This window comes from Dasypus novemcinctus, chromosome 17, assembly GCF_030445035.2.
Source record: "Dasypus novemcinctus isolate mDasNov1 chromosome 17, mDasNov1.1.hap2, whole genome shotgun sequence".
Taxonomy (NCBI): domain Eukaryota; kingdom Metazoa; phylum Chordata; class Mammalia; order Cingulata; family Dasypodidae; genus Dasypus; species Dasypus novemcinctus.
In genome coordinates, this window is record NC_080689.1 from 27296478 (window position 1) to 27307307 (window position 10830).

The 10830-nt window shown below is 42.4% G+C and overlaps 1 pseudogene; it reads left to right on the top strand.

Moving 5' to 3' along the window:
* Positions 1 to 3203: 3203 nt before the first annotated feature.
* Positions 3204 to 3731, top strand: LOC139436700 (ferritin heavy chain pseudogene; annotated as a pseudogene).
* Positions 3732 to 10830: the final 7099 nt, after the last annotated feature.

Consider the following 10830-nt stretch of genomic DNA (forward strand, 5'->3'; position numbering starts at 1 on the left):
TCAGAATTATCAAGGAGAAATTAAATGATGCTCAATATAGTTTTAGAGCAGTTTACCAGTGATTTAGAATACCTTAACCAGGGATATGCTGGGCTAACTCATACCAGCTAGTGAGAACCTATAGTTAAAAAGTAAGGAATTTTGCAAGCCATATATTCAGCCTTTGAAATTGTCCATGTTGAGAGTATTTATTCCATAGAAGTTGGCATTTGCAGCAAATCGGGGCTTTTATTTTTCTGCCCAGAGAACTGGTTTACCAGCATACCATTGTCCTTGTTTTGGGACCTGCATAATTGAGTTAATACCCATGAACTGGAACAACACATTCCATTCATGCTGGATAACAGTTTACTGATAAATTTTGCTAGGTTGAAGAGCCAGTTAATACCAGCATTTGTTTCCTATGACTGCTATAACAAATACCCAAATGTGGTGGCTTAAAATAACTGAAATTTACTCTCGCATGGTTCTGTAAGTCAAAAGTCCAATGTCAGTATCACTGGGCCAAAATCAAGGTGTCAGCAGGGCTGCGCTCCCTCCAGAGGCTCTAGGGGAGAATCTGTTCCTTGCCTCTTCCAGCTTTTGGTAGTGGCTGGCATTCTTTGGCCTGTAGCCGCATCACTCCAATCTTTAAGGTTAGTGTCTTCAAATCTCCCTCTGCTCTATCTTCTCATCACCTTGACCTCTTCTCTGCTTCTCTCTTATAAGGACCCTTGTGATTACATTTAGGGCCCACCTGTATAATCCAGGCTACTCTCCCCATCTCAAGATCCTTAATTTAATCACATTTGCAAAGACCACTTTTCCAAGTAAGGTAACATCGACAGGCTTTTGGAATTAGGACCTGATATCTTTGGGGGGACGTTTTCCAGCCTACCACAATACCCAACTCAGAATCCCACTGTGATGGTTAGGCTATTATTGTGTCAACTCAGCCAGGTAATTGTGCCCAGTTGTTTGATCAAGCAAGCACTGGGCTAACTGTAATACAAGGGCATTTATGGACTTGTATTTTACTGTCTTTATGGACTTGACTTTACTGCAGTGGTAAATCATAGATAGTTGGTTATAATCACATCAGTCAAGGAGATTCTCATTGGCAAGAGTGACGCTTAACCCAATCAGTTGAATGCCTTAAAAGAGGAAGTGATTCCATCATTGAGAGAGAATTTCCCAGCTCGTCTTTGGACAGCCAACATCTCCCAGAACTCGTCAGGAACCTTCATTGGACTTTCATTGCCTGCCTTTAGAACCTGGACTTGGGCATTCCCACGACTGTGTGAGAGACTCTTATATAATCACACACTATTGACAGATATCCCTTGTTGATTCTGTTTCCCTAGAGAACCCTGACTAAACACCCACCACACATACAGACTCATGAAATGGCCTTCACAAACTGCTTTTGAACTAGTCTTAATGATAATGATAGTGGCGGCTCTTCCTTATTGAGTACTTTCTATGTACCAGGCAAAGTGCTCAGCACATAGAAATCTCTTTGTCTCATTGCCATTCCAACCCAAACTAGGACAATTTATGGCTCAAATGCTACAAATGTTCATTCTGAAACACCGGAATCTAAACTGCTATATGCTTATACATGCCCTGCCCCCTCCATCCTGCACCTCAAAACTATTCCCTGGGAATATTCATAAAGAGAGTATCCCATTTTGGCCTTCGCATGGGTTCCCATCTTATGCATCCTATCCTAGTTCTATAGTTTCCAGTGCAGTCCCTTGGTTATTCTCATCGCATTTATCTCTATTAATAGGGAACTTAGTTAAGGGGGCCATGGAGAGTAGATGTACTGCCTCTCTGGCTTGCAAAATTCCCAGCCAAGTGAATGGGAGGCTTGGGGCTGAGGTCAGTCCCCGTCTGAAACCACAACTGGCAAAATCATCCCTCAGGAGCTGGTTTGGAGAGGGCCATGAACCATGCTTGTTGGTGATACACCTGTGATTCTCTATCCTGTTGTCTTTGGATCACCTGCTTCCCGGCTGTTCTCTCCTGACCTGCCTGCAGAGCTCACTGTTTTTGTTTCTACAACTTGAACCGGAGGAAGGGAGGGGGAGGAGGATTAAGGGTTGGTGACTGCCCGCTGTATATCAAGCTTTGTGCTGGGAGCTTTACTTATTGAGCCAAGGATGGTATAAAATCCAAGAACATTTTCTTGTATTATTCTTGTAGTTTCAATGAATAACTTGGAGGAACTCTTTTAGAGATGTAATATAATAGGTAAATTGATTCCAGCAGCACCTCTATTTTTTCTGGTAAAATGTAACTTGTAGTTGTAAATAAAAGCCAGTTGGATTGGGCCTATTTGCTAGCCAGTGCTTTATAAAGGAATTCAGGTCAGGTTTGTTTAGTTAGAAATATTCTATAGGCCTTGTGTGATTCGGTGTCCCAAAAGAAAACAGATTCCTAGAAACTGGGCAGTCACCAGTTAGGTTAAGAGCAGTGCTGGGGAAGGTGCTGCTGGCACCACCAATGAGGGAAAGTTAACTGTTCTCTCAGAGTCTCAATTCCTTTGTCTATAAAATGGTGACAATGATTCCTACCTTCCAGGGTTTTTTTCCCCCACAAAGGATTAAAAATGAATTGAGGGCCAGACGTCTCTGTGGAGAGTTGCCATGATTTCCTCCTTCAAAGTGCTTGAACGGGGAAATGGACATGGCTTAACCAATTGTGCTCCCATCTACCATGTAGGAGGTCCAGGGTTCAATGCCCAGGGCCTCCTGGTGAGGGCAAGCTGGCCCATGCAGCGAGCTGGCCCACATAGAGTGCTGGCCTATGCAAGGAATGTCACCCTGCGCAGGAGTGCCAGCCATCACGGAGAGCTGGCACAGCAAGATGACACAACAAGAGACTCAGAGGAGAGAAAATAAGAAGACATAGCTGAACAGGAACAGAGGTGGTGCAAGAGTAATCACCTCTCTCCCACTCCGGAAGGTCCCAGGATCGGTTCCCGGAGCCACCTAATGAGAATACAAGCAGACACAGAAGAACACATAGCGAATGGACACAGAGAGCAGACAATGGAGGGGTTGGGCGGGGGGAGAAATAAATAAAATAAATCTTAAACAAAACAAAACAGTGGTTGAACGGAATCCAGGGCTTGCCCCTGTCGGCCAGCCACCCCCCACTGCCTTCCACCATCCTTGCAGTGTTGCGCAGCTGCCACTGCCGCTTCTCAACCGCCCGCCATGATGACCACAGCCCCATTGCCGGTGCGCCAGAACTACAACCAGGACTCGGAGGCCACCATCAACCGCCAGAGCAACCTGGAGCTCTACACCTCTTATGTCTACCCGTTGATGCCTTACTACTTTGATTGTGATGATGTGGTTTGGAAGAACTTTGCCAAATATTTTCTTCACCAATCTCATGAGGAGAGGGAACATGCTAAGAAACTAATGAAGCTGCAGAAACCAACGAGGTGGCTGAATCTTCCTTCAGGGTATCAAGAAACCAGAAGGAGATGATTGGGAGAGTGGGCTGAATGCAATGGAGTGTGCATTACACTTGGAAAAAAGGGTGAATCAGTCACTACTGGAACTGGCCACTGACAAAAAATGACCCCCATTTGTGTGACTTCATTGAGATCCATTACGTGAATCAAAGAACTGGGTAACTACGTAACCAACTTGCACAAGATGGGGGCCCTGGATTCTGGCTTGGCAGAGTATCTCTTTGACAAGCACACTCTGGGAAGCAGTGATGATGAGAGCTAAACCTTATGTCGGCTTCCGCAGAATCACACGGTACTGCATGCGTGTTGGGTTTACCTTTCCTATAAGTTGTATCGATGTCCACCAAGTTCTTTCATTTATCATTCTTTCAAATAAAGTTATTTGGTGGCCTCCTCCCCAAAAAAGTGCATTGAGGCTCCTAAAATACCCAGCATATACTAAGCACTCAATAAGTGGTAGCTATCATTGTCAGTATTAGACATTCAAAATCAACTAATAGAGAGGGAGTTTTAGACAAAACACCAGTTTAGTCCCCTGAATAATGCAAGTAATGCCTTCAGCACAATAGCTGGACCAATACTACCTTTTGCTCCTCTGGGAAGGATTTCCGACCTTGCCCTCCTGCATCACCCTTTTGGGGGTAAATTCCGTCTTAGAGTTACTATCATTCAAAAAAGATTTGCTTTGTTTATATGCTTATCTGTACCCCAAGAACTGTAGCTCCTTCAGAGCAAGGAAGAGGTCTTATTTATTTTTAAATCTCTGCTACCTACCATAATGCCTGGAACATGAAATGGGTACAAACCATTCTCACTGAATTTGAATTTGAATAAAATTTTAACTTTTTGAAGTGTAGAAAAAAATGAAAGAATAGGGAGTATATTTATTTATCTAATCTAAACTTCCCATATGGGAAAGAAGATCAGTGCCATTGCTATGCTTTTCACATTCCTTCCTAAATCGTGTTCACTTTGGTTTTTGGTTGACTCTTGGGAGAGTGAGAGACAATGTTCAACTTCTGTGACTTTAGACCCCTTGAAGGACTAATTATCAACATGATGGATTTTGTTTTTTATTTCATCAGTCTGTGGCTCAAGCTCAGAGGAATTCGGGTTTAATTTAATAGGCAGTGGCGTTAGCCCTCCATCAGTACTACAAGATAACATTTGAGGGCACACAGCTTAGTGCTTTATATGCGTTGTCTTCTTTAATCCTTCCCACAACCCTATGAAATAGGTACTACTGTTTTATGGATTTTACAGCTACAGAAACTGAGGTACAGTGAGTAACTTGATCAGGGATATGGCAGGGCTAGGCTTGAACCTGGGTCTATAGATTTTAAAGTATCATTTTTGAACACCACAGAGCACTTCCAGACTCAAATGTTTTCTTAAGCTGCAGCACAAATATGATCCTGAGAAGGAGAAAGTCAGTTCAGCCTCTCACCAAATGTTAATTGAGCGCTAACTAGAATCCTGTGGAAGGTGCTAGACTAAGCTGTAAAAAGAAAACAAAAAACAAAAAAACAAATTATAGCTCAGGAGGACTGGACCAAGGTGGCCAGGCAGGGGACCCAGGCTGCAAAATTTAAGGAGCACCCACTCTCAGGTGCTCGCTCTGCACTTGTACCACCCTGCAGCTCCAAGGATTTAGGGGACTCACATGTTCCTCCTTTGTCCCAGCCTTGCAGCCTGGTCCTCTCCTCTCGGGGAGCTCACTATCTAGCAGGCCCAGTGTGACCCTGGGTCCAAACAGAAGGGAGAAACCACACAGTAATCTGAACAGGGCAAGTTTGCTATAAAGAATGATGAGCTAGTTGTCTATCGTTTAGAAACCCATACGGACACAGAAGAGAAAGCAAGTGAAGCTGAGGAGCTTTGACCTTCGGGACAAGAGTGAGTGTTTTGCTCTTCCCTGAGGACTGTGCCTGACTAAGCATGACTTGCCCTATTTATTAGGCAACATTAGGCTTTGCAGCATTTCCCTTCAGATCACCCCAGGCATTTGGGCAATTTAAAAAATCTAAATAACATCTCAGTCAAACTAACATTCCGAGAGAAACATTTTAATCTTTCTTTTCCCAGAACGGCCTTTAGGTCTGGGAGGGAAGGCAAACAGACTTGGTAATAGTTGATATATTTGGGGATTTATGGGAACCTAGAGGTTTTGACAAAGGTAGCCATAAATCTCAGAGAAAAATATAATTTGATATCACACAAACCACATAGAATTTGAATGCAGGTCAAATCACAACAGCTGTTTGCTATCTCTCATTTAAAGTACAATAACAGGACTGGAACAAATTCCTTTCCTCTCAAGAAGTTTCAAAGTATTGAATGTTTGCATAATGAAATCTCCAGCTCCAGAGGAAATTGCCAAAGAGAAGGACAACACAGGATGCATTTTCAACGGCAATTTTAAAAAACAGAAAAGAGAAAAGAGGGAGTATGCCAAATCTTCTGTTTGGGGCCTACTCTCTCAGGAGAATTCTAAATAATGGCGCTCATCCTGTTAAATTTTAAATTGAGGACAGGATGGTCAAGCTTTAAATATTTACTATTTGTCTCTTTCCAGAAAAAGTTTACCAATTCCTGCCCTGTTCTATCCCACAGACAGTATACCAGTTCTATCCAACAGTCTCTGGAACTGACTATAAATCACCAAGGAGACAAGGTAAGAATGGGAATGACTTGAATCGTTGCTACCTCTTTTCTAGAAAAACAATTCCAAAGCACTGTTAGTAGAGAAGGCATCAATTTGACCTCTTAAGAACTGTGTTTTATATTACCCTCCTCTGAACTGGACTATTTACATAGCCCGTCAACTGGCTAAAGTTCATTCAACAAACAAAACATTAATAAACTGTCTTTGTGTAAATTATTAGCTTGAAGATAGAAGACTTTTTAAAAAAGGATATTTCTCTTACTTAAAGGCTTTTATTAAAAGGTACTCTAAAAATAAATTAGCCTTTCAAATAAGAGTAAATATATATTGAATTTATCACTTTCATTTCCTCCACAAATATCTTTGACATATGAATAATCCTCTAAGGAAAACAGATGAATATTTATGATGGACACGGTTGATGTCCATTTAATACTGGATTTCAGAGAAATCATGAGATATGTTTAGTCATTAGAATTTAGTACACATTGAATGACCACTTTATCTTAGGCCCTCAACAATGGGAATGTCAATACCCACATGGAACTTTCAACTTCTTTCATGAAATGGCCTTTCAGAGCACAGAGACAGAAAGATATTTGAGAAACCAAGATCTGACCAAATGACAAAGATACTTTTATCATGTTCAGAGGTCAGGTCCAAAAGTGCAAAAAGTAGGGGTGCACAGGGAATGCTTAGTAATGAGTGTCTGTCATGTGGCAATGTGCTTTTCCTTTTCTTCCATTTCCTGCTGACTTCTTGCTTCTGGCTCCTCCCTTGGGCTTTCTGTAATCAGATTAAGGCCTACCCTCCTTCAGTTAGGCCATACCGTAACTAAAAATAACATCTTCAAAAGGCCCTAGGCGAGTTAAAAATGCTTTTTGACCTGAATCAAGGGGGAAATGGAAAGGAAAATGAGTTTATATGGCTATGAGTCTCCAAAAAAGAGCCAGGAGGTTATCAGAGGGGTCGCCCTTATGCACACCTCAGCAGAGTCCCAGAGACAGATAAAGTAGATACAACCCCAGGTATTGGTTCTTCTGAGGGCGACAGAGACCCACAGGTTCTATGGTCATGGCAGATGGAGTTCAGTGCCATGTCAGTTGGCCCTTCCTTGGAGTTTGTGTTTCTGTGTGATGGAGCTGGACTCAGATGTGATCTTTTTTCACACGCCTTTCCTGTTACTTTACCAGAATTGTAGTTGGTGCTGGGGTTTAATATATACCCAGGGGATCTGAATCTCTGGACTGACCATATGATAACCAGCCCTGAGCCTCAACAGACTTCAGCTCCTACACTCTGGTTTATTGGACTTACCCCACTCAGCTAACATGGAGTTGAAGAAGGTCAACCACCACACCAGGGAGGCCAAGAGTGCCTACAACTGAAAGCAGGAGAATTGCATCCAGCATCCATGTGGAATCTAAGCCCCCTCTTGATATAGATGTGGAGTGGACACAACCAATCCAAGGTCCACAGGATGGAGGAATAGAATATGGATTAGAGTGGACTTACTGATATTCTATTCATGAACTATCGTGATCAGTAATATAAGAAAATGTGGCATTGGTGTGGAGAAAGTGGCCATGGTGGCTGCTGAGTGTGGGGAATGGGAGGAAGAGATGAGATATGGAGGCATTTTTGGGACTTGGAGCTGTCCTGGGTGGTGCTGCAGGGACAATTACCGGACATTGTATGTCCTCCCATGGCCCACTGGATGGAACGTGGGAGAGTGTGGGCTATGATGTGGACATTGACCATGAGGTGCAACGATGCTCAGAGATGTATTCACCAAATGCAATGAATGTCTCATGATGATGGAGGAGAATGTTGCTATGGGGGGAGGAGTGGGGTAAGGGGGGTGGGGGGTAAATGGGGACCTCATATTTTTTGAATGTAATATTTAAAAAATGAATAAAGACAAAAAAAAAAAAAGGGCCCTAGGGGAGCAGGTATAGCTCAGTGGTTGAGCACTGTTTCACATGCATGAGGTCCCAGGTTCAATCCCTGGTACTGCCTTAAAAAAAAAAAAGGTCCTATTTACAATGGATTTATAACCATTGATTTGTGGATTAAGAACATGTTTATTTTGGGGTATATAATCCAATCTATCATATTGAACATTGGAAGGTGGATAAAACTGGAAAACAAGCATTTAATATACTGTTTTTAGAGGAAAGGCTGGAAAAATGATTGAGACAGTACTGAGATGCATAGCAGAAGGCTCATTGCAAGGTCCCACAGGTCTGAGCACCTGCTGCCTTTTGTAGTGGCCAGTTCAATAACATCCTGGTTTTTCTTCCTTCCCACTTTCACAGTCCCTGAGATCCCTAAATTAATTAACACTTGCAAACCTTTATCTCAGCCTCAGCTTGTGGGGAACCACCCAGGTTAGGACAGCATTCTAGTTCAAGTTCTTGCAAGAGAATCTATCTGGCAAATGGATGTCATTGCTTGGTTCAGATTCTATTCCTGGTCCAGTCTCCTGGTCAAGGGAGACAGGAAGTCCCATGATACGTGGAACTATCCCTTCCAGAGATGTAGGTGGGACTTCTTATGGTAGAAGAGGTAGAAGAGGTGTGGGAGACAAAATTGATTAGAGATCCAATCTAGGACTTGTTACTCAATAAGTGATCTACTGAACAGCAGCATCAGTGTCACCTGGAAGGTTGTTAGAACTAGGGCCCCTCAGGCCCTGGAACCACAGACCTACTGAATATGAATCTGTAGGTGATTTGTATGTACATTAAAACTAAAGAAACTACTTTAGAGAGAGAAATAGTTATCATGCTCAGGGATACTTTTAAAAGAGATAAAATGTTGAGCCCAAGGTCAATGGGAGCTACATTTGGAGAAAAGGAAACAAACAGTACTGTTATTTGGGGTGATGGAAGAGGAAAAAAATGGGATTAGATATATGTGAAAACGCTTTAAACCCATAATAGGAAAACTACTCTGTGTACCCTAGGTTGTTATACCCTGCACCATAAACCTCAAAACAAGTAGGAAAATAAAATACCCCCATAACCAGCAGAAAACAATGCATACATGTTATTGCAGACATAGAACAGGTTCTTTTCAAATGATTATTAAATACTGAATCCAAGGCTTATTTTGGGGGTGGGTGCATATGTCTGTGAGTGAGGCAGAACTGAGCTGGGCAATCTACCACTTCTCTCTCTACACTCTGGGCTTTGCCAGTCTCCTTCTCAAACTCTTATATTTTACCCCTCAGCTCACTACCTCTACCCCATGTAAAATCTTTCAGGTATAGGCATGACATGCCAGTAAATGTTTAACAACTGGCTCTCTAGGGAAAAATAGAAAGCCCTGATTTGTAGCATTTGTCAATTTCCGTGGCATAAATACTCCCATCATGGCTAATTTTAAGCTGCCAAGATGATCTTACCAAACACGGAGTGGGAAGGAGATACACACAATCAGTTCTTGGGTGATGGTATAAGTGGCTCCAGCATACCATTGACATAAGTGGGCCAAAAGGAAAATAAAGGGAGAAAATGACATCATAGGGTGTTTTGTAGCCTTCCTGGAAGTGAAGAAAGGAAAACTAAGTTAAAAGAAGACCTGAGGTTTTTCTTTTAATTTCACTGTGGTAGTTTAAGGTTTTTATGGACTCCAGAAAAATCATGTCCTTAAAGCTAATCCATTCCTGTGGGTGTGAACCTATTGAGGGTGGGACCTCTTGATTAGGTTACTTTAGTAAAGCATGACCTAGGGTGGGTCTTAATCCTCTTACTGGAGTCCTTTATAAACAGGATGAAGACAGAGAGTAAAAGATACAGAGGGGACAGAAAGTCAGAATGGAAGCTATGAAACCCAGAAGAGAAGGGAGAGTCAGCAAAAGCTGCCATGTGTCCTGCCATATGACAAAGGGGTTTGGGATCACCAGCAGCTGGTCTTCAGGGAGAAAGCATCATCCGAATTTGGACATTTTTATGGTCTCAGAACTGTAAGCTTTTAAGTTAATAAATCCCTATTGCAAAAGTCAACCCATATCTGGTATATTACATTTTAGCAGCCTAGCAAACTAAAATATGTAAATCAGTAAATATGACTGTATTAGTCAGCCAAGGTGGTGCTGATGTAAAATACCAGAAATTGGTTGGTTTTTATAAAGGGTATTTATTTGGGGTAGGAGCTTACAGATACCAGGCCATGAAGCATAAGTTACTTCCCTCACCAAAGTCTATTTTCATGTGTTGGAGCAAGATGGCTCCTGATGTCTGTGAGGGTTCAGGCTTCCTGGGTTCCTTTCTTCCAGGGTCTTACTTCTTCCTGGGCTCAGGGTTCCTCTCTTCCTGGGGCTTGCTTCTCTTTCCTCTGTCAGCATACTTCCCAGGGCTCTAGCTTAAGACTTCAAACTCCAAAATCAAAACTACATCATCAAAAACCCTCAACTCTGTCCTTTGCCATGCCTTTTATCTGTGAGTCCCCACTCACCAAGGGGTGGGGACTCAATGTCCTAATGACATGCCCCAATCAAAGCCCTAATCATAAGCATGTCCAGGTACAGACTGGATTACAAATATAATCCATTATCTATTTTTGGAATTCATAACCATATCAAACTGCTACAATGACTCAGCAATATAGCCATCTTCCCTTTCAAATCAAATGAGACTCTTCTGGAGCCTTGCCTTTTCTCCTTAGCTACATGCTGCAAATTTGGCCATGT